The 24507-nt window shown below is 38.4% G+C and overlaps 1 protein-coding gene across 10 annotated transcripts in view; it reads left to right on the top strand.

Moving 5' to 3' along the window:
- Positions 1-24507, top strand: part of LRRC4C (leucine rich repeat containing 4C) — an 834219-nt gene that overhangs the window by 157465 nt on the left and 652247 nt on the right. For 9 of the 10 annotated variants that reach the window (XM_081155249.1, XM_081155240.1, XM_081155239.1 and 6 more), the window contains exon 2: positions 7925-8108. The exons of the other annotated variant lie outside the window; for it this stretch is intronic. The gene's annotated coding sequence lies outside the window, so the exon portion shown is untranslated. The remainder of the gene's footprint in view (positions 1-7924; positions 8109-24507) is intronic. 10 annotated transcript variants of the gene reach the window in all.

The following is a 24507-nucleotide window of genomic DNA, read 5'->3' as shown; positions in this document are numbered from 1 at the left end:
TCAAAGAACAAATCCTTCGTTTAGTTTATGTACATTTGTAAAATAATATACAACTATTGAAGATAAATTTAAAATACTGAGATATCTAAAGAACTCATGTTGCCCCTTAGTCCTGCCATCCAGAAATAATCATTAACATTGTCGTGTTAATGATTCTATTTCTCAGGTTATTTGCACCCATGACTTATCTCTTCTAGGAGGCATAAAAAGATCTTCTGAAGACATTTGTTAAATAAATGTCTAAAGGAAGAGTCGTTTAGAAATATAATGATTTTTCTTTTATTTAGCTTTTGTTTCCAAGATTCATTGTAAACATAGTCCCTTGCTTTGACAATTGCCCAGATTATATTTCCTTCAGGTTAAATGCAGAGTTGTTGAAATTCAAACGTAAGCTCGTTCAATGAAGCCTCTTATAATTGGCAGAAGTACTGACTTAACTAAACACTAGCCCTGGCAAAATAAATTTGAACAGGCAGCCAGTTCACAAAACTGCTAATTGTTCTTACTTTACTCTGTATCTTATTTGGCATTTTGTCTTTCACTATGACATACATATATGTATACCGTCAACCGCATGTCCTTCTAATAGTATTTAAGCTTTAGCTCTCTGAATTGCTCAAAAGTGTAATTTACATGTAACATACTTAATGTTTTAGTTATTTAAAGTATAACTTGCAATGAAAGACATCAAAAAACAAGGATATATATATATATATATATATATATATATATATATGTGCATACGCACACTGTCTGTTGATAACTAAAATAATATTACTTATGTACTTATTCAGTCAACTAATATTTCTAAAATGCAGCTCATGGTTTTAAACACAGGTCTTTTGAGATATGGTTCCTATCTTAAGGAAATAGTTCTCAGCCAGGAATGACTATCTTTCCCCACTCCCACCCAAAGATTTGACAATATCTGGAGACATTTTTTGTTGTTATGTCTGGTGAGGGTTGGGCGCTACTAGTATCTAGTGGTTAGGGCTCAGGGGTGCTGCTCAGTATCCCATCATGCACAGGATATCCTGCACAATAATTACCTAGTTCATTATATCAGTATCACTGAGGTTGAGAAACCCTGTCTTAAAATATTTCACAATCTTAAGGTGGGAGGCGGGCATGCTATTTTATCAGTGGAATGAAGATGACAGTGTACCAAGGATAAGCATTTATGGTAGAGATACAAATGATATTAACTTTCCCTGGAAAATCTCTAGAGATTTGAAGCAGTGATGTTGAGCTGAACAGGGGAACAGAGGGCAAGGAGAAAACATTTCAGAGAAAGACAATAGCTTGAGCAAAGCCATGGAAACATCACACAAATGACTTAATAAGCTTAACTAAGCTGGGGTAGAAAGTGGTTGGTATGGAGCCCTGTGAAAAATAGATCTGAAACAGTAGTCAAAGACTCAATTATTAAGATTCAGTTTTGTAAGTTTGGACTCTATCCTACTGGCAAAAGAAATCCATTGGAAAGATCCATGGGATCAAAGAGTATGAATTAGTTATTTCTTTTTAAAGTGAAATACTCTAGCAGCCAAAGAAAACTACAAGACAACAAAAATGCTCAGAGGCACGGATGTCAATTTGGCTGATAATTATATAGTGCAAGCTAAAAATCCTGAAAGGCTTCTCTATCTCACTAGGAGTGGGGTTTGATGGTAGCTGCTGAATAATGGTAATGCCAAGGAGGCTGAATGGATGGACTTTGCCTTTTCACTGGATGTGGGGGTGAGATATTAAATGAAAAATTTCAAAATGAGTTACATGAAACATTGGAAGTAAACTAGCCTGTTCAAGAGAACATTGGAAGAAAAGGCAGATTCTCTGAAAATACTAATATTTAACTGTCAAGTAGAGAAAAGTAAATTAGCTCTTAGATGTTAGAATATGTATTCAGAGACATGATGGAAACAGGAAGGTGGCATCAGGAGCTAGAAAGAGGGTAAAGGGCATTCTGCTTAGTATTTGAAATTAAGCTGATACAGGAAAAAAATCCATTGTCACTGCAAATCAATTAAATCATGAAATAATTACTTTTAAAATACTTATCTAGAGTAATCAATAACCAAGGAAGTGGACTCAGATTCTAGAGTGAAGAAAACAATTTAAGGTGAGATCAACAATCAGAGGCCCCAAATCTCACCGTGCTACCAGAACTGGGAAACAGACCCTCAGTGCTGAGTCTGACATTTTTTCTACCCTCAGAGGGGACCCCGGGCCACAGGCTCCATACACAAGGAGGCCGGATGTGTACTACCTGTATGAAGCCACCCTGCTGTGTCCTTGAAAGTAAGACTATGAAAATTCTCACCACTAGCTGTCAGAAAAAATGAGTCATTTTTGAGAAACTCACAATATAAATCAGCCCTAAGCAAACTCATGCATTCCAAGTTTGTATACTTAAGTGGTATGAGAATGGCAGAAATTGGTTGAGAAATTAAGAAAAATCCTAATATGCACTCAGTGAAGCTGGTGACGACAATGAGGACGTCACTCTATGGGTATTGCTGTACACTGGGGATCCCCAGGTATCCCCATATCAGTCAGCTTGAACTGCCATGACAGAAACCACAGACTAAGTGGCTCAAACAACAGACATTTACTTTCTCACAGTTCTGGAGGTTGGAGGTCAAAGATCTATCTGCTGTCATGGTTGCTTTATGGTGAGGCATCACTTTCTGGCTTGCAGATGGCCACCTTCTTGCTGTGTCCACACATGGTCTTTCCTCTGTTCACAAAAACACTCCTCTGTCTTTCCCTCTTCTTACAAATACACCAGTCCCATTGGATTAGGGTCCTAACCCTACAATATCATTTAAATTAATCACCTCTTCAAAAATCTGTCTTTAAACACAGTCACATTAGGAGTTAGGGTTTTAACATATGCATTTTGGGGAGATAATTCAATCCATACACAACCTCCATGAAAATGACTTGAGTAAAACACTCCAGTCATCTACAGAAACTCATCATAAGCTAGAGTCAGAAAATGCAACAAGTAGGAGAATTCACATCCCATAACTAGAGCTAGTGGAATCATCCAAAGGAGATTAAAAGTTTACACTTAAAAAAAAAAAAAAGGTATAAAAAGAAGAAAAAAACTGGCAGACGCAGAGAAGGACCACAGATCTTGAGCTGTGGGGCATATGAGCTGTATAACTTGGAGACTGTGTAAGAATACATTGGTAAAGATATAGATATGTGTAAAAAATATTAGTAACTCAGACATAAATCTGATTAAATTAATCAGATATGTAGGATATGTGTAAAGATATGAAGGAAATAAAATATACTACAGAAAACATGTGAGAGAAATTTTAGGAAAGGAGGCTAGAAAGAAATGAAAGCTACAATGGCTCAGAATTTTCCTGGACTGAAAAAAAAAAAAATCCATCTTCAGATTGATTGAGTATACCACATCCTTGACAGGATGAATTAAAACAAATCTACACCTAGATATTTTGCTGTGAAACTTCAGAACTCACACAAACAAAAAATCTTGAAAGTAATAAAAGATGAAATATCTGTTACAATCAGAACAATACAAATGAGAATGACAGATGTTTCAGTCATGATGGAGACCCAAAGCCCAGTGGATTATACCTTTAAGGAATGCATGAAAAATAATTGTCTCTCTAGCATTTTACACTTAGCCAAACTAGAATTAATGCGTGACTCTCAGTTTAGGAAGTGCTCATAAAATATACTGTGAAAATTAGCAATTCATAGACTCTCACTGAAAAAACACTATTAGCGAATAAAACCAGTACAAGGAACTTGAACCCCTCCCATATGATGAATACGTACTTTGACAAACATGTCAGTAAATGTAAATGGACAGGTGTAAAAATATCACAGAGAGGTAGATGATAGGTAGGTAAATATATAAACAGATCATATATTTCACTAATTTCTTGATCATTAAAGACAAGGTATTTTATAAGGCAAAACCAAGACACATTAATGTGCTATATTAGAGGAAGAAGTTTAGTGTGAATATACTCTAAAGCCCTGGGTGGTTTGATTGGAGATTAGGCATATAGATTATTTATAAACTCTTAACCATATATATATATATATATAATTTATAAGTGAAAAAAAGAGAGAGAAGAGAAGAGAAAAAAAAAGTAATATCCAGACCAAAAAAAAAAAAAAGGAAAGGAGAATACAGAAGACTGTACCCATCTAATGGTAGGATAAGCCTTTGGATGTAAAAGATAGAGGCCAACTAGAGGATAATTTTTTTTCTGGGGAGTAAAATTAAGGAGCATTACAAAGTGGCCTTCAACTCTTTTTAAAATTTAGTTCTGGAAAAATAAATTAGCCCAATAAAGTAAAATGTTAACATTTGTTAAATCATTGGATAGGTAAGGTTTGTTGGTAGTAACCATTCAGTATGTTTCTGTCTGAAATAACTCATTATATTAACAAGCTAAAAATGTCCATTGGTGTCCGATAAAATTGCTTTCTTATCCAGTACCTCTTACTTACTATGTAACTTGAGCAAATGTATTCAGTTTCTTTAGGCTTTATTTGCTTAATTTTAGAATGTGTACAATATTACCATATTCCCTACATTTTTGTTTTAACAGTGCAAAGCTTATGGCACAGTAGTTGGAGAACATATGAGACCGATTTGTGGTCACTGGTGGAAATAAATAGGCAAGAACAGCAAGAAATTAAAGGAGAGGAGAGTTTTTCAAAAGGGAAAGGAGGTCTTAATTTTTCATGTGCAAGCAAAAAGTTCTGGTATTGACCATTGGATTTAACTCTTACCATCTCACTGATGAAGTTTAGCTGGGCAGTTTGGGGAGACTGGTGAGAGCAGAAGACTGTGGGCACAGACTTAAGAGGGAAAGGACAGATAAGAAAATGTTTGCAGTGTAGTGTCGGGAACAGGGAAGCAAGGAAAAATCACATATTTATAGAAGCAAGAGAGAAACAGGAGTTTTAAAAATGGGAAGCTGCAAATGTGAGCTATTTTAAGTACTTTGGTTATGGAGGAAAATAGGTCAGAGACTAGAGCTAGGTGGTGTGTGTGTGTGTGTGCGTGCTGTGTGTTTATAAAGATTTGGCATGTCAGTGGGCTGAAAGGAGAGGTCTGATAGTAGCAATGGGAGAGGTGGGAATAGAGACAATAGAAGTCTGATGGATCGAGGTCCTAGAAGAGACAGGAGGGGTTGGAATCGAGAACACAGATGGAAGAGTTGGCCTTAAGCAAGAGAGAATCAATTGTTCTGAGATTAGAAGTATGTGGGATGTGAATGTTGTCAGCGATAAGTGTCTACATGGGAGGGCAGGGCATTGAGGGAGTTTACGACTCTCATCTTCATATATGTCTGTGAAAGATCCAAAGTAATGTCGTCCACTGAGAAAGCCCTCGTAATTTCTGTTCCTTTTGCCGGTGGTGGTGGTGTGCTTCTTCCAGATCAAGAATGAGGACTTCAGGCCTTGGCAAGCTCCATGGGGGATGTTTCCTCTGTTAGGCAAATTCAATTCAAGCCCAACTCTCCTTCTCTAAAGAAGGGTTTTTGTATGGGAACAATCATTGTTTGAGACTTCAAATTACCATACTCATTTGATGTGAGAGTTACTGGCCAAGCCATTTGGGAAACAAACAGGAACCAAGAGTCCACATTTCCATGTCCTCCACAAAAACAGCTTCCCAAACATAGACTCATCCAAGCTGTTGTCACAGTTGAATGTCCATGTTTCTATTATTGTGATGACATGAAATCATTGAACCACTGCCAGTCATGTCTGGTCCTAGAACTACTCTGTGCCCATTCAAAGAAGTTGCATTGGAAATGACAAAAGGAAAGCCATGTCCTCCTGAGGGACGTGGCATGGGCTGAGGTTTGGCTTCCACAGTAATTTATTAAACATCCTTCTTTGATATTGCTGCTGTACTCAAGCTCTTAGTTCTGAATAGTTGTGTCTAACTGGCTGGAGTCCATGAGCACAGGTCATAGAAGGTTTCAATTTTTTTCTGAGTCATTTCCTAAATTTTCATATTTCCTATATTTAAAGTACCTAAAAATATATTGGAAATTTTTAATATCAAGACTCAATCCCCTCCCTAAACCTCTCAAGGTTCTTTGCCTATACTTGCCTTTACATCACATATATCATGGAAGTGAAATTATGACTACCTATTACATGTCAGACATGTTGTCTGAATTAATTCTCACAAAATCCAATGAGCCAGATACCATGGCCATGGATACATGAGTACACTGACATTGCAACAGCGAATTCAGTCTTTCCAAGATCAATTGAGATTCAAATTCAGGTCTGAATTTTAAAAAGAGAGAGATTTAAATGTTTTCATTGAAATGGAATCATATATCTTTTGCAAGTTGTGAACCTACTTTAAAATGTACAAGAAAGTTTTGACTTCCTTGGGCATTCAGATATCAACTTTATAATCAGTAAAGCTGTGTTGAGAAACACACTTTGTATAACAGGCCAAAATAGATTTCCTTTCATCCCGTTAAAACTGGCCCTTGGGGCCTCGTGTGGTGAGAGATGTAGTTACAAAGCCAGTTAATTCCACATAGAAATAGAGCTTGCCTCTTACCTTCCAAGAGCAGTGGTACAAGTGATGAAGTAATCATATACAATAGAGGCACTGCTTGAAGTGGTCTGAGTTATAAGATTGGATTCTATCCAACACCCCCAAGAGAGGTTTATTAGTAGAGAAAATTGATGATTCCCCCCGGACGTGGCGCATACCTTTTCCATGGCATTTCATTCTGTTAATTTAATTAGTCTAATATATTTAAGAGTCCCCATTCTCTTTTATGCAATGAGCTTCTTAAGCGTCATAAGTATGGTGAGCAAACCAGTACAAAAACACCAGGAAGCTTACACAGTAGGACTGATGAAAGAACATTATCTTGGAGGCATTCATGGTGCTAGAGATCTATGCTCTCCAATTTCCCATTGTACTTTGGGGCAGCATACAGCAATCTAGCAGATCTAAGCATTTGGTTCCAGGAGGGTTGTAAGAAACTAATTGGGAAAGCAATAGCTTCTTCCCTGGCATGATTAAGAGCTGGAGTTCATCAACTGTGTACGACATAGTCTCAGCTCCATGTCCTGTTCTGCAAATTTGGACATCATAGTTGAGAGAAAACGCACCTCTTTTCTGACAGGATCCATGTGCTGGTCTGCAAACCTTAGAGTTCCAGCTCTTTGACATGCTTGAACATGGCTTAATTTGCTACCTCAGCATTGTACCAGGATTGATCGCTTAAACATTTTGCAGTACCTGACTTCCACATAATCTTTGGGAGCCTAGCTCCTTCTTTGGGAGACTGGCATGTAGAGGATCAGTTTTGGATAAGCCAAATCTTATGTCTCATACTGGCCTGATTTGTCTTTTTATGTCATCGTGGTGCTTAGTACAGTGTATTGCAATACTTAACTGAAGGAAATAATTTGTAGATGAATAAATGAATGAATGAATGAATAAATATGTAAGAAAAAAGTGTAGTCAATTGGCTTTCTTTTCCTCACATGACCTCTCCATTCTGTTCCTTCTTAAGAGGTGCAAACAGATAACACTAATTAGAAGTCCATTTCCCAGCTGAAGTCTAACTCTTTTCTCTATGATAAATCCCTCTTCTCTTTAATTTGAAACTCTGACTCACTCAGTCATCAAATAATCCCTACCACATCAACAATGGAGTCACAGACTAGAATAAGGGCTCTCTATGTCTTTTAATAAAAGCCCTCAAATTTGATTTTTAGTATCTTTTGAGAGGTGATAAAATCTTCCTTATTTGTACTAAAAAATCCCCAGGAATTAAATCTTTAACTTTAATAACAGCTAGCATTTTTACATGTTCACAATGTGAGGATGCTGTGACAAACACTTGACATAGATTATCTCATTTAATCTTCACAGAAACCCATGAAGTGTTTACTGTCATTATCCCTATTTGGCGAAGAGGATACTGAGGCTCACAGAGAATTAATAACTTGTCCAAGATCATCTAATGTCAAATAATCAAGACTGAATGACCTGAAAGCACACGCACCAGTTGGGACCAGCCTTTTGAGGGGAAAACTTACAGTCAGAATACTAACAGGTGAGCAATCTTCTTAATGCCATATATCAGACTTTAGAGGAGCCCGGTCTTAAGCTGTGGGGCTAATAAACTGCATGATTGGGCGAACACCAACTCTTTCTCTAGGATGGCTTGAGGCTGAAGTTCAAACTTTGTGGTTACAGTTCTGTGACGTAGCAGAATTATAGTTTCCAGCCATGATCTTTAACCTCAGCATTTATAACTGAGACCTATCTAGCCCATCCCTAGGTGTGATCAGAATCCAGAACCCAAGCTCTGTTTTTCTAGTGGTATGTTGTTGGAGATTCTTGACCTTGAGCTCTGTTTTGTCTCATAAGCATTGTTCAGGATGTCTGCCTTAAGAACTCAGTTGTTGCCAGTTTCCATATATTCTGGACTGGAATTTCCAAATAATCCTGTTCTTTGAGGGATGGGGAAGGGGAAACTGTCTCTCCAGGTTAGGCAAATTAATTCTTGACCATCACCTAGCCATTAAGCAGTCAAACCTTTATGTCTGTATTGCAGGCTGATGCCAGAGTCTTTCCAGTCTTAAATCATTTGCAGGAATAACTTGATATCATTATCTATACAGCATGTGCATTTTCAGTACTATTTATAATCTACAGTACATGTCTTGTTGTATAATATTGTCTTGTGTTCCTAGTTGACCATTTGAAATACTTGTGTACTCTTCTCCTATTTCTATTCCTTCTGACTCATCTCTTTGACACTCCTGCTACATTAGCAATCTGAAGAAGATATGTTGTTGACTGTGGAATTGATAAGCTTATTCACTGGGTTGTGTGTTTGGGGATAGACAGTGGGGACATTCTAAAAGGGAGGGCTGCTTAGAAAAAATAGTAAGCCCAAATTCAGAGTTTGTGACTTCTGTGCTATGTATGCATATCTTCAGGAGATTTTAAACTAGTACCAATGAGACCAGGAACTTGTCTCTGTGTCAGTTGGGTTATTTGTTATCTTGCATTCTATTTGCATATATCACAATGTCTAATTTCATTATTTCCAATAATTCTCATTTTATCTCCTAAATTCATAAACTTTATAAATATAAATGTCTGTGAGCTAATAGAAATCATCAGTAATTTAATACTGATAATGTCTCTATCACCAAATATAAGGTTCATGAGATGTGATCTGTTTTGTTGATTGCTGTATATACACCATGCATAGATACTAGTTAAAGCAAAGTTGTTAGTGAATAATTATTGTTCAGATAGGTAAAGAAATGAATGACTCTTTTGCTATGAAAATTAATTACTAAAATCAATGAAATTTACTTGCGATATCAAGTATTGTTTTTGGTTATATTTATTTATTAGTGGGGAAAGAAACATTTTTTTATATCAAGAATTGTTTATTTTGTATATAATGAGATGAGAAAAATGATCATTTGTCTTTATTTTACCATATCAAAATCGCTTGATTTACAATAAGAACCAATATTTTTTAAATTGTGTAATTAAAAATACTTTCAGCTGTGTAGAAATATGTATATATGTGTGTGTATAAATGGTGAAGGTAGTTAGTGATTATAAAAATATAATCATTTCCGATGATCATGCACTGTTTTGGATACATAATTCCCTCCCCACAACCACCACCAAAACAAAAAGTTAGACCAAACAATCTCTGCTTGCACAGCTCTCTTTTATAGGCAGTTATATCATATTACTTAAGGGGGTGAAGCCTTATTTTACTACTTGTGTGCACTTGAAGAGGTTACTTCATTTTTCTGGGCCTTGTTTTCTCCATTGACAGAGAGAGAATAACAGCACTGACCTTATAATTTTGTTGTGAAAAACCAGTGAGTTAGCCTGGCTGGTGTGGCTCAGTGGTTGAGCACCAACCTAGGATCCAGGAGATCATGGTTCCGTTCCCGTTCAGGGCACATGCCCGGGTTACAGGCTCAGTTCCGGGTGTGGGGCATGCAGGAGGCAGCCTGTCAATGACTCTTTCATCATTGGTGTTTCTACCTCTCTCTCTCCCTCTCCCTTCCTCTCTCTGAAATCAATAAAGATATATTCAAAAAATAAAATCAGTGCCTTAGTACACATAAAGCATATAGACTCAGTGCCTGGTCTGCCTTCAATAAACATTATCATTATCATTATTTTTGTGTCCTAATGCATAAAACATCACTGTATACTGGCAAGTCAGGAATGTCATGATCCCTGATTTTGGCTCCAATGTTTTGTGATCCTAAAGAGAGTCTTTAAGGCTCTGTAGTTGTCTATTTAAAAAAAAAAAAAAAAAATCTTTATTGTTGAAAGTATTACAGATGTCCCCCTTTTCCCCCCTATTGATCCCCTCCACCCTACATCTGCCAGCCTCTTAATGAAAGTCCAGGTCACATCACACCAACGTATGTATACAGGGATCACGTAATGCCTGTTATGTCTTACTGAAACTGGGTTTCCTGGGACTACTCCAGTCTTTCTTGATATGTCTTCAACTCTTTGAATGTCCTGGCTTCCTTTGTCATCTATTTTTAAACTGAGACTAGCCCAATTCTAGCAATGGTGGCAGATGAGGGAACATTCTCTGACTGTATCTCTAAAACCTCAAGTAGCCTGACTTTACATGCAATCCCAATTTAGCAGAGTTTGGACGGAGCAGAATGTGGTAAATACCTGATGTTTTCCTCTGTCAACACTTCCAGTCCAATGTTGTAGGCAGCATATTAAACCCCAGCGTGTGACAGTTCTGCTAGGCAACAGTACCATGGCAAATAAATAGAAACTGCTTCAGGCCATAAAAAATGTAGCAGTTCTAAATATACCTGCACCTTTATGTCAAAACACACATAAACACCCAACTGTCTTTAAAGAAAGTGTGAAGATTTCTTGAGTATCAGTTGAAGGCAGTCTTCTGATTTTGACTCTGTAATCCCGCGTCCGTGCTCTTTCTTTCTCTTTCCATGGCCCTTATCCAGTTGACTTTCTTCCCAATGACTCCTTCTTTGACTTTCTTTAGATAATTTGAAAATCTGACCATACAGGTGCCAAGGGTGAAAGGGATCTTCATCTCCACTAAACTCCAAAGAGCAACTCTCTTTTCTCATTCCCACAGGGATTTTTTTGTAATCTTGTTATAAGTATTTCTGCTGTACTATAATGTCTACAGAAAAAAAAAAAAATGAACAAAGCTTCCCATTAACTACATTTAATGGGCTTTGTTAAAAGTCAGCTCAGCCCAGTCTCAAAGTGAAAACAAAAACAAAATTCTTGACTTAATAAATGTAATAGGTGTATAAAAGTTAAGATGACATTTGGTGAAAATAATATAATGAATACCATGGAGAATCTGTCATTGTAGTTTAAACTTTTTAGATCTTCTGGCTCTTCTGAGTAAAAAGCTGAAGGACTCCACCGTTACAAAATAGATATATGAGTAAATAAAATCTACAAGAAAAAATTGAAAATAATTTTTGGAGATGTATATGATATATATAGATGTGTATAGATCTCACATTCAAACCCCTGCATTAACTCGGTTTATTGCCAGACACTTACAATCAGGGCATCACAAGACCATCCTGTGGAGGGAATGGGTTGCAGGAGTATCCAACCATTACTCCTTTTTGTCTTCAGGCAGCAAGGCAAGGTCAAAGGGAGCTAAAACTCTGGGGCCTTTCTCATCTCATTGTGAGAAAACATGACAGTTTTCCCATAAGCCATAGAAATCTGATTTTCTGTGTTATCCTTAACATGAAATAGTTTGATAAAGAATTGCTCATTTATTCTTTCTGTGGATGTTTATTGACTACCTCCCCTTAACTACGAACTAGTGTGTTATTGGATATGGGTGTGGAATCCAGGTGACTGAAGTTTGTTCTCTGACCTGGAGGAAATCACAGCCTGTAAAGGGAGATAAGTGCCCACATAACTAAGTGCACTACCATATGCCATGTACGGAGACCTATCTGTAGGAGAGCCAGCCTCATTTTATTTGGAATGAGGAGCAGACTGAAAGAAGTAATGTTTAACTGAATTTTGAAGATTAAGTGGAGTTCACCAGGATGGTTTTATGTTGTAGTATTGTTTCTCTAATGAGTAATTTCCTGTTGCAACACCTTTAACGGTTACATACTATTCCACGATGTGAATACCACACAAATAATTTAATGAGCCCTTATTGTTGGTCACTGGGCTAGTGCCTCTTTTTGGCAATTCTAACAGCACTGACATAAAGATTCTGATAGACAAATCATAGGAGATACCCCACATCTCTTCTTAGAATACAGTCCTAGATGTGAAGTTACTGGTTCAAAGGACCAGCACATTAAAAAATATTAAATACGCTTTCAAGCTAGTGGTATAAAAGAGTAGGCCTTTGAGGCCAGACACACTTTAATTCAGAATAGAAACATTCCTTCTGTTGGTTAGTTGACCTTGGGCAAGTAGTTGCCTAACCTTCTTTACTCTTAGCTTCTTCCTTTTTAAAAAGTGAGGATCAAAATACTTGCCTTAAAATGCTGCTTTAAAAACTGTAGCTGAGGTTAATAAATACTTCTTAATTCTCCCTTGTATTTTTGACAATAGGTACCAGATAGTTGCTACACACTGGCATTAAAATGCAAGCGTTCTAAATATTTCAGGCTCGTGTCATTAATGAATTTCTAACAGGAAATGTTCACCGCCTAAATAACTATGGTTCTTCAGATTTCAAAAATGTTGACTCATTGTCAATGTAAATAACTGGGAGTTACTGGACCGTGGTGAAAAATTAGGTCTGAGAGTAGGAATGTTCTAGCATTTAAAGAAGACACAGAAACCTGGACTAAAAACTGTGCTCTTCCACTCACTGCCCTTGCCACTCAGTCTCTCAGACCCTCAGGCATGTCATCGGAAAAAAGAACCGAAGGTTACACTGTCTTTCTGCTTCAAAGAAATAAATGAGTAATATAAATTTAAAAAGATAGATAGGTGATGAGCCTCTAAATTGTTATTTTGATATAAACTTTTATTATTGGTTTGTGGATCTACCAGGAATCTTTTTACTTACTGTACAAGAAGGGACTTCATGCAAAATGTACTCTTCTCTCGTGTGGGCCACGCATTCCGAGCTTTTCCTAGTACACTGACGTCGGGCCTTGACTCGAAGGATCTGGGTTTATTTTTGAACCCTGTCAGCACTCCATAATTACCATTGCCCAGAAGAGAAATGCTATTTTGCCTCCTGCATCATCAACACAACTGTCAGCAAATAAGGAAGGCATCGCCTTTACCGTTATTACTGCTAATGTACGAAGCAGAAAAGAACAGCTGGATTTTCACACATTGGGCTATTAGAAGAGCTGGCATTTACTAAAATATATCTTCAATTTCTACCTACCTCTTTTTGCTCTAAAAATGTATTTAAGGAAAAAGATCATTTTTATTTCCAGGCTTATTTTCAAACTCCTAATTTGGGACTCTTACTGATTTCAAAGTCATTTATCTCAATGTCATTTTTCCTCCTTGGCATACAAATGCGAAGTTAATGTTGATGGCTTCGTGGCTATTTTACTTTTCGGCTTTTCCTATTCTATTTTCTCTGTGTCCTGTACTCCCTGCAATGTTTCATTTTCTCTCTGGTGCCTTTTTGCTTAAACTTGTAATGGCAATGGGTAGAAATAGTCTTTTTAAATGAAGGGTTGCAGGGGCTAACTCTTGCTGCAATTAAAGGGCAATCTTATAGCTTAGACATTTGCTCTTTAAGAAAGCAAAAAAATCTGTAGCCTACTTAGTTACAGTGTGCCAAAACTAGGTAGTCTAAGGCAATGTTGTTAAATAAGTTTTTTGTTTGTTTTTTTTTAATTATATACTTCGTGGGATGGTGAAATAGGGCAGCCACTTTGTAAAGCAGCTTGGCAATTTCTCAACATGTTAAACGTAGAGTTACCATGTGATCTAGAAATTCTATCTATGCAAAAATCTTGTACATAAATACTCATAGCAGCATTACTCATAATAGCCCCAACGTGAAAACAGCCCCCATGTCTATCAATTGATGAATGTATAAATGAAATATGGTACATCATCCAAAGAAAATTATTTGTCCATTAAAAAGGAACAAAGTACTGACACTACAATACAGGTGTACTGTGAAAACATTACGAGGAGTAAAAGAAGTTAGATACAAATGACCATGTATTAAATTATTCCATTCATATGATGTGTCCAAAACAGGAAAATCCACAAAACAAAATGTTGATTACCAGTTTCCAGGAGTTGGAGGTGAGGGAGACTAAAGAGTGTTTGTTATTGGGTATGGGATTTCTTTTTGAAGTGACGAAATGTTCTAAATTTAGTTATTGATGATCATTGCACAACTCTGTAAGTATACTATAAAGCCACTGAATTATATACTTTAAAAGGCTCAATTTTGGGTATGTGATTTATACCTCAACTAAGCTTTTATGTAAAAAGTAAAGTAACATATACACATTGATAGAAAATAGAAATTGGGAAAGGTGGAAATGAAGGGGCAATTACTACTGAACAATTTATCATCATAAGCTTTTCATGTTATACGTTCTTTATGAATATTTCTATTTTAAATGACTTCTGAGAATCTTTTAACTGAATGTATAATTTATTTAAGCATTTCTTTATTTCAAGTGTACGTGATTGCCAGTTATTCACTAGTATCAGATATATATATTGTTTGAGAACCGGACAAGGTATTTGTGGTCACTGACACATGCTTGTATAGAGGTCGATTCTAGGACCTGGATGTGTGAGTATTCTAGGAATGAGCTAGCAACTGGTATGCTGGAAATCCTAGAGGTAGTTGTCCCCTTCCCTGGGTCACTGCTGCTGTTATAGCTCATTATAGGAGCAGGCACCTACAGTAGCAAATCCAATGGTGACTGAAGAGGTTGTTCATCTATCCCTCATTTGGAAGAAAGTCTGGATGTCCATTTTTTGTCATTGAAAACAGATTTCAAGGCTTCACCTAACTAAATGAGGCAGGCAGGTAATTCACAGACTTGTAGACCACTAGCTCTGACAGCCCAGGATGGTGAATTGGAAAAGAGGTTAGTCTAAAAGCTTCATGTGTCTTTTTCCTAATGCAAGATTTAGTACACTTAAGGATATTATAATGAAATCAAATCAAATTTATAGCAGAATGAACAAATGAGAATAACAAATGGAGGTCAAAATGTGCTTTCACAGTTCTGTATGGCATCGGTTAGATCTGCAACGAAGGGACTTAATGCAAGCTGATGTGTGATCGCTCCAGTTTTAAAAGAATGCAATTCAGTTTATGTCTGGTTTCATTAAGGCTGTCGGGGTAGCACTTGAGTAATTCAGAGAGAAGAGAAATGTAACGGGTATTGAGTGTGTGTACAGATGTGTATAATTTATCCTGCACTTTACTGTTATAATATGCATGGATCTATTAACTCTCTAACATGCGAAGTCTGTTAGGATTTCATCTTGTGTAACTGAGAGCTAGCAACTTTGCCACTCAAAGAAGTGAGGTGATCACTCCAAATTTGCAGCACTGAAGTCACTTGCCATGTGTGACACATTCCCTGTGTGGTAGAGAAGATGCCGCGAGTAGAGTTAGACCTACAATCCTGTGACCTGTTGGTTAGTGATGGATGCTTAAACAAAATTAAAATGAGTGTGCTCACACTTTCTCCCTCAGATTTTATCTCTTCAGCCACACAGCTATTTATAAAAGAGATAAGTTTGTATGAAAAAGGTCCCAGTTGGGGATGAGTACTGAAGTCCCTGAGTGATTTTACATTAAATAACAAACACGATCAAAGGACTTGATCCATTACCAAGTCATTTCATTTAGTAGCGAATGCATGTCCTGTCATAATCCTATGGGAATGTTTATGTTCGTCTACAATATGTGGAAACTGAGAATCAGAGTGATTTTAACTTCAATAACTATAACCAATATATAGGCACGAGGATTGGCAAAGGAAGTAAAAATATCAAATAGCATTATGAAGCCCCTATTCAAGCACTTTCTGAGAAGATTCTAGAGGGTTAAAACATTCAATTCTCCAGAAATCAGAAGAGGTGGACTTTTTTTATCTTCACAGAGAAGAAAGTTGAAAGTCCCAGGTCATAAGCCTAGTTCTTTGCTGATTTTCATTTCAGCGCAAGAGATTTCAGAACTTACATTTTTACTTTAGACCACATATTTTAAACACAGTCGTGATAGTGGGAAGATATTCGACTTCAGCTTTTGTTATGGACATGGAATCATCACTGTCTTGTAGCCCTCGATGAATTTCATAGCATGGTAATCCACCTCGCATTTTATTTGACCCACATATATTTCCAAAAAGGTTACAATTCACTCCTTGGTCAGGGCACTGGGAAAGCCCAAGGTCCAAAGTCCTCTTGATGAGAAACAATCATGGTGGAGAGGAAGCCTGTGTTTCCTTCAAATGGTCAGTACTGGTCCTGGACAGGACTGGTCGTAACCCTCCCTGACGGTCCCCAATGCACACCTTGGTCATACCTTAAATTAGAGGCAACAAGAAGACGACAATGAGCTGGCTTCAGGGTAACTGGAGAGGCGTGTGGACTGGGCAGCAAACACTGGAGGATGCGAGCGAGGTCAGCGCACAGCTGGCCCTTGCTGATTGCGGGGACATAAATAAGGGTGTTTTAGGCCTCCTTGTTAGAGTCCTGTCCCCAGTCCTTTCTAAATGCTTCTCCCTATCCTTTAACCGTAGTGTGTAAGTGGTAAGTCACGAGGCTGTTTCTTGCCATGGTCTTCGTGTGATGCTCCCCCTTTTCTGGGGCTGGCTTCCCCAAGGGCAGGGACACAAATGCCTGCAACTCCGAGGCCTGAAGCCTTTTGACTCACACTCAGGAACCAGATGTTTTCACCAGCCCGCAGCTCACAGCCATCACCACGAGCAATAGATGTGCTCTTAGTGGGCCTCGGCTGCCGTAACAAATTACCGCTGACTGGGAGGCTTCAACAGCAGAGATTTATTGTCTCACTTCTGGATCCTGGAAGTCCAAGTCCAAGATCAAGGCGCCAGCAGGGTTGGTTTCTGGCGAGACCTCTCTCTGTGGCTCGCAGATGGCCACCTTCTCGCTGGGCCTCGTGCGGTCTCTCCTCTGAGCACATACTCCAGGTGCCACTTCCTCTTCTTAAAAAAGGTTGAGAAATACAAATTGCCAGTTCTAAAAACAACCCCGGGCATGTAAAGTACAGCCTAGAGAATATAGTCAATAAAATTGTAATGACTAGGTATGGTGCCAGGTGGGTCCTAGACTTATTGGGGTGATCACTTCATAAGGTATACAAATGTCTAATCACTGTGCTGTACACCTGAAATTAATATAATATTGTGTGACAACTATACTTGAAAAATAAATATATAAAAAAGACAATAGTCATATCAAATTAAGGCCCCACATTTTTTACCACATTTAACTTTAATTTTCTTCTCCAAAGACAGCCACATTGGGGTTTAGAGCATATGAATTTTGGGAAGGACACAATTCAGTTTTTAACAGATAGGATTATGTTAATTGACTCAGAGCAGTTGTATTCCATCCTCTGGACTTTTTTTTTTTTTTTTTTTTAATATATCTTTATTGATTTCAGAGAGATGAAGGGAGAGGGAGAGAGAGAGATAGAAACATCAATGTTGAGAGAGAGTCATTGACCAGCTGCCTCCTGCACACCTCCTACTGGGGATCAAGCCCAAAACCGGGGCATGTGCCCTGACTGGGAATCAAACTGTGATCTCCTGGTTCATGAGTGGATGCTCAACCGCTGAGCCACACTGGCCAGGCAATCCTCTGGATCTTTATATAATTACCGGGGGTGGGGGGGACTTTGAAAAATAGTGATGTCAGGGACACACCCAAGAAAAGTGTCAGAATGTTTTAGGCCGTGGCAGGTCATAAGCACTTTTTAAAAGCTCCACATTAGAAGTTATAAATTTGTATATAGGACTGAAAACCACAAACTTAAGCCATTTAGGGCCCATTGTCCCAACCATAGTGCATAGAATATTGTGAATCCTGTGCTGACACTGGTCCCGGCATCCTCACAAGGAATATAGACTGTATGTCATACTTATTTTAATCTATATGCTATATTTGTGATAGATCAGAAAACATATATTTATACTGCATACCATGGTATACTTAGGAACAAAGGTACTGGCTAATAGAAAGTTCTGGAATCAGACAGCTAGGGTTCTCATTCTGATTGCCTGACCTTAAAATTCCTAAGAAAAATAGGAATGATAATAATAGTATTCTCCTTTGCTATGAGATTAAATGATATTATACATGCAAAGCCTCAAATAGCCCATCGGTGTTATAGTAGCAATAATTTAATAAATCAGGTGGGAAAGACCTACATACCTATTTCTATTTATGTTCTTTTGAATACACTAAGACCCTTAGGCCTTGGAGCAAGACATTCAGTGATGTGTCCTTGCAAAGCCTAAATTAACTAAATTTTATATATCAAAGTGGTGGGACTTGGGACCATCAGAGAGCATAGAGAAGTAGCAGAGTAATTCTAAAACCAGTGGCAGACTGGAGCAGCCACTATGGAAAACAGTATAGAGGTTCCTCAAAAAAATAAAAATGGAACTGCCTTTTGACCCAGTGATCACACTTCTCAAAATATATCCTAAGAATCCTGAAACACTAATCAGAAAGAATATATGCACCCTGATGTTCATAGCAGCACAGTTTACAATAGCTAAGATCTGGAAACAGCCCAAGTGCCCATCAGTAGATGAGTGGATCAAAAAGCTATGGGACATTTACACCATGGAATACTACACAGCTGTAAAGAAGGATTTTGTACCCTTTGGGACAGTGTGGATGGACCTGGAGAGTATTATGCTAAGCGAAATAAGCCAGGATGAGAAAGACATATCACATGATCTCACTTATATGTGGAATCTAAAGAACTTAATAAACTGATGAACAAAATAGATTCAGTGACATGGAAGCATGGATCAGACTGACGAATCTCAGAGGGAAGACGGGGATGGGTGCATGGGTGGGGAGAGACTAACCAAAGTATTTATGTGCATATATGCACAACCCATGGACACAGACAATAGTGTGGGGAAGGCCTGGGGTGGGGAGTGGGTGTGGGGTAGAAGGGGTCAATGGGGAGAAAAGGGGACATCTGTAATATTATGAACAATAAAGATTAAATAAATAAATAAATAATAAAACCAGTGGCAAGGTCTCAGTGAAGAAACTGGGAAAGCTGTGAGCAAAGTTCTGGCAACTCAAGATGATTGTGAGCTTTAAAAGGATTCTGCTAGGGCCCTACCAGCGAATGAAGGAAACCCTTTTTGTGCTCACTCCTGTTCTGTTGGAATATTAGAATTTTTTTGATTAATTTTAAGACTCTGCAAACCTAACTTGTTGAAAAATTTCAGAACATATCCAACAAATGTGTTTGGAGTTGAGGCTGCCCATGAGAAACAGCTTTTTCTAAAACACCAAGCAGTTCAGTTTGGCATGCCAATCCGTCTCCCTTTACATTTATATCGGAAAAAGCAGGCCTGGTAGAAATGTTGCTTCTGAGAACTGAGAATGGCTGAAAGATGCATCTTTTGTTTGGTCTCTTTTAGAAATGCTCCCTGTTCTCTTCTCAAGTGTGTGGGAAGCCCCACCTGTCTAATCTTTAGCATTTTGATGAAAGTGCCATAAAAAGCTTTTCTATGTTTTGTGTAAATCTTACCTTAATTGGAGGTTTGAAGGGGGTTAATGGTGGCTATTTTCCTCGGTGCGTTTAATGTGTGCCTCTCAAGTGTGGAATCCCTGGCCAGCTAAGGGGGGTTATTCTTAAATTGCTTAGTGGTTAAGCCCATGGATTCAGAGCCAACCTGCCTGGTTTGAAATTTTGCCTTTGACATTTGCTAGTTTAACTTCTCTAACACTCAGATTACTCATCTGCAAAATGAGGATACTAATAGCAGGTACTTTAGAGAGTCACTGCGCAAATTCAGCGTGCTAATGCAGAAGAAACACTTAGGACACGGCGGGGTCCATAGCCAGCGTCACTATCACTAAGTGTTAGGGACTCCCAAGGCTTAGTTTAAGGTTCCTTTCCAAACCCACTAAAGAGGCACCAGTTTGAAGTCCATGAGAAAGAAAACAGGCCTCTAAGCCACTAGCCCTGACTCTATCATTCAGAAGCTAAGTAATTTTAGATAACGACCACTACTAGTAGCCTTTGTTAACTCATGTAGAAGGCATAAGGTCTCCTCTGTCTTTTTGGTGTAATTAAATGAGATAAACTTCCACTCATCTGCTGCTGTCTATTTTTAAACCACTATTACCTCTTGCCTTCTGGATGAAGGTAGCCTAGCAATTGGTCTCACAGCTTCCATTCTTACCCATTTACAGCTCATTCACTCAGCGACAGTCTAAACCATTTAAAATATAAATTGCATCATGGTACTTCCTTGTTTAATAAGTTTACTGATTGTATATCATTTTTGGAATAAATGCCAATCTTATAATCCTGATCTATCTGGGCCTGCACAAGTTTCCAAGCTTATCTCAAATATTGCCTGCCCCCATGTTCACTACAGTCCAGTCACACTTGCTTTTTTTATGGTCCTGGCACAAACCAAGCTCTTTCCTACCTCAGGGCCTTTGCATGTCCATACGTAAACCTGTGTTCTCTAAAGTGTTGGTAATCTTTTTCTACCGCTACATCTCTACTCAGAGTTGACTCCTCATAGAGGCCTTTTCTTACAACCTAATCTAAAGTGGGCTACCCTCTGGGGTGATCTGTGTTATATCTCTTCTCTTTTGTGTATAGCATCATACTCTACAATTACCTTGTTATTTGTCTGTTTACTTGTGCATTTTTCTCTTCTCTAACATTGCAGACCGATTTGTCTAAATCGGCCATCCTTATATTCCATAGTGCCTGGCACAGAGTTCAATGGATATCATTGGAAGGAAGAGAGAAAAGACAGAAAGATTAATAGCATGTAGAGGTGCTCAATATATTGCAGCACTATGTACAAAAGAAAAAAATCACCTTGCAGTAAAGCTGGAAAACCAGAAGAAAAAGAAAAAAAAAAGACAAAGGTTAAATACCTGAACAGAAAAGTTTTAACCGACAATTAGATAATGCCATTAGCATAGTCTTGACACTGGCAGCAAGCTTATGGGAGGGAAAACCAGTATTTCTTTGAGAACTCTCTTTCCCAGGAAGAAATCATTGTCTCTCTCAGGGCGTTGCTTGGCTGGCCATCTCTAGATTGCTCCGTTAGGTCAGTGCTGGGCTGGCTGGAGGTTGTCCATGGTGCAAGGATGTGAGCACCAACCTGCTTCTGCCACACATGCTACACCCAGAAGTTAAATGCTCAAAGCAGGGTGTTGTGCCCAGTCAGGTCTACACTGGTCTCGACAGACTTGGTGGCCTCGTTGGTCTGGCAAGGCCACCTTTGCCTTCCACCTCCTATCCTTTCCTCCACTGGTGAGCAGCGGCATGTCTATGTGAATCCTCTTAATTCCCTGGGCTCTGCACCCTGGCACTTCTATTTCCAGAGGACCAGGATAGTGCTTTCGCTCCAAATCTGTTCTTGAAGGCTCTTGTCTCACTGAAATTGCTTTTCCCATCTCTACCAGCTGGACACTAAAAAACACTATTGCAAGAGGACCTATTTTAGTTTTGCCATCCATCATCTGGAGAAAAAATATGCATGTGGCTGCATCAGAGAGAGAGAAAGGCAAGGAAATAACAACAGCGTATCCGGTAAAGTGTCTCCTACTTCACCTATCAGTGACTTCTCCGAGAGACGTCCTCCCGACAGGCAGTCTTGAAGGACAGGCATCTTAGGCTGTGAAGGTTGTGTATACAGATGTATTCTTAGCATTACTGATATTCAACTTTGAGTGCTTACCTAATTCCAGGCACCATTCTAAGAGCTTCCCATATATTAGGCCTATTAGGCCTCCGAGGTGACCCATGGAGTTGTAGAGATGAGATGTTAACCTGAAAATCTGGCTTCAAATGACTTACTTTCAACCATTATAATCTGCTCCGCTTCATGGCTGTAGTTTTGCTACCTCCCTGCTTATGAGTCTGAGACTGTAGAATACAGGAATTTGCACACATATAAAAATTAATTTACAATTTTATTTGAAAAATATTTGTCATATAGAACCGATGGCTTCTGAAAAACAATTAGTTCCTATTTGCTTTGAAAAAAAAATTCAGGCTTGTAATTCTGATTCTCCATCTAAGGCTGTCCAGTGTTTGGATCCTGGTTACCAAGCAACTGCCTTTTCCTCAGCATCTTACATGAGATTTGCAAAACTAAAAGGTTTACATTGAAAGGTTCTAGATTGTTATCGGGATTCTCAAGTATATGTGATCCTCAGAACAAGGCTAGGGAGTGTAATCACGCCTTTTGTCTGTCCCAGGTTCTATCTGTACCCCACCCTCAGGAAGACAGGAGGAATGGAAGGTAAAACAGTAGATTTTGGCTAAGTTTAAAGATTCTCTGAGGAAATAAAACCTTCCACCATGAGCATAGCCCAAGAAGCTGATAAAGGAGATGAGCTGTCAAAGCAAGAGTCTCCAGTGACTTAGGATGTAAATATTATAACATCACTCTCCTTCAATACACTGCCCATGTGTGCGTACATGTATATATCATGAGCCTCAGAGAGCTATAGATAAATGATTATTTTGGGGGAAATTGTCATTATACCGAAGAGTTTCCATTTCAAACTCCCAAATATTTAAAGAGTAGCTCAAGAAAGAAACACTGGGGACAGAAGCTTTTCTTCCTCAACTCTGTTATGTATACATAAGCTGAAGGACATTAAGCAAATCACTAGATCTCAGTTGTCATATATTTAAAATAGGGACAAAAGCTTTATTTTAGGGCTCACTTGAGGTTTGTTAAGAAAACATAAGCAAAGTGACTTTAGTGTCACGCCTGAGAGAGGACACAGTAAATGAAAGTCAATCCAAGGGAACTGTTATACAAAAAAATACAGAGATCCTTAGTTTCAAGCTCATGGTTAAACTTGGGATGGATCAGCAGAATTAGCTTCCCAATTAAGTGATGCATTAGCACTAATACTATATGAATGGACAACACAGAGATGGTGGGAAATCTTAATAATTCTCCATAAATCTCCCCACTGTAACTGTGCATCAAACGGAAAACAGTTGAGTCAATGTCACCAAAGGCCAGTGTGGACAAGCCAATCTCTTCCTTGAACTTAGCACCTGGAGCCTTCTATCAGCCTGTTAGTGCTGACTCAGTCAGGTTAATTAGGAGGCAGGAAGGCCATGAAGTATTGGACACTGTCCCTTCAGAGAAGAGTTGGTATGTCCAAAAAGACATCAACAAATTCTAGAGGTAGCCCAAGGTGATAGGGTACCTAGAATGGGGCAGGAAGGCTTCTATGAGTTCAGGGTATGAAAGCTAATCCCCTCCCCCGCAATTTGGCTTAGAAACTCTACATCTTACATTTTGCTAGAGTTTGGGGGTTTGAGTGCATGTGTAGGTAGAGCAGCCAAAAACATCTTGGGTGCCTGAAGAAACTCAATTTATAACTAGAACAACAAATGCTCAAAAGCAAACAAAACCGACATGGCTCATGTTTGTATACGACACTTTTGAATAATTAACATTTTTCAAGAAAATTTGCCAGGGCTAAAATCTTTCAAAAACCCCACAAACCCCTAATATGTCTTTATGAGATATTTATTAAATTTTAAATTTGAAAAATTATTAGTTAGAATACAAAGGAATGGGCTTCAGGTCTTTGAATTTGTAAATAGGCAGATGTTTGGGGGGGATGGGAAGATACTCCACAAATTCTTAAGAAGAGACAATTTATAAATCAGAAAAACCCACGAAAACACAGGTTAGATACCATCTTCAAAGCTATGCATTAACATTTTCTTTTAAAGAGTCTGTTCTAATCATTGATTTTCCCCATGAAATAAATACATTTTCCTCCCAGAGAGGAAAAATGAGAGCCACGAGGAGCAAAGGTTTTGCAAACCTTGTAGACTGGGTATTTCTGTCAGCACCTGAAGGGTTAAGCCTAGAGCTGCCACTAGGTGTCACGTTGGGATCACTTTTGGGAACACAAGCTCCCTAACTGGTTCCAAACAAGAGTCACCTTCTTGGTTAATTTCAACTGCTGTTCAGTTTCTTTTTAAATAGAGAGCCTTTCTCTGCACATGTCAAATTTTCCGGGTCTTCTGATTTGTCTTACAGGTATTTACAACCATTTAAACTTTTCACCCACAATGCAGGCCTAACAGAAGGCAGATTTTCAAGGAGGGAGGTTTGATTTAGCGGGGCCACACTGTAGGGAGAGAGGTCTCTCTTAGGCTTGTATCCCCATAACCTCCCCTAGTTTCCCCTGCAGACTGACAAATAAGAGCTGCAACAAGA

This window comes from Miniopterus schreibersii, assembly GCF_964146895.1.
Source record: "Miniopterus schreibersii genome assembly, chromosome: 12".
In the NCBI taxonomy this organism is placed as follows: Eukaryota; Metazoa; Chordata; class Mammalia; order Chiroptera; family Miniopteridae; genus Miniopterus; species Miniopterus schreibersii.
The sequence above is the reverse complement of the archived record's forward strand: the minus strand, read 5'-3'. Positions and strand labels throughout refer to the sequence as shown.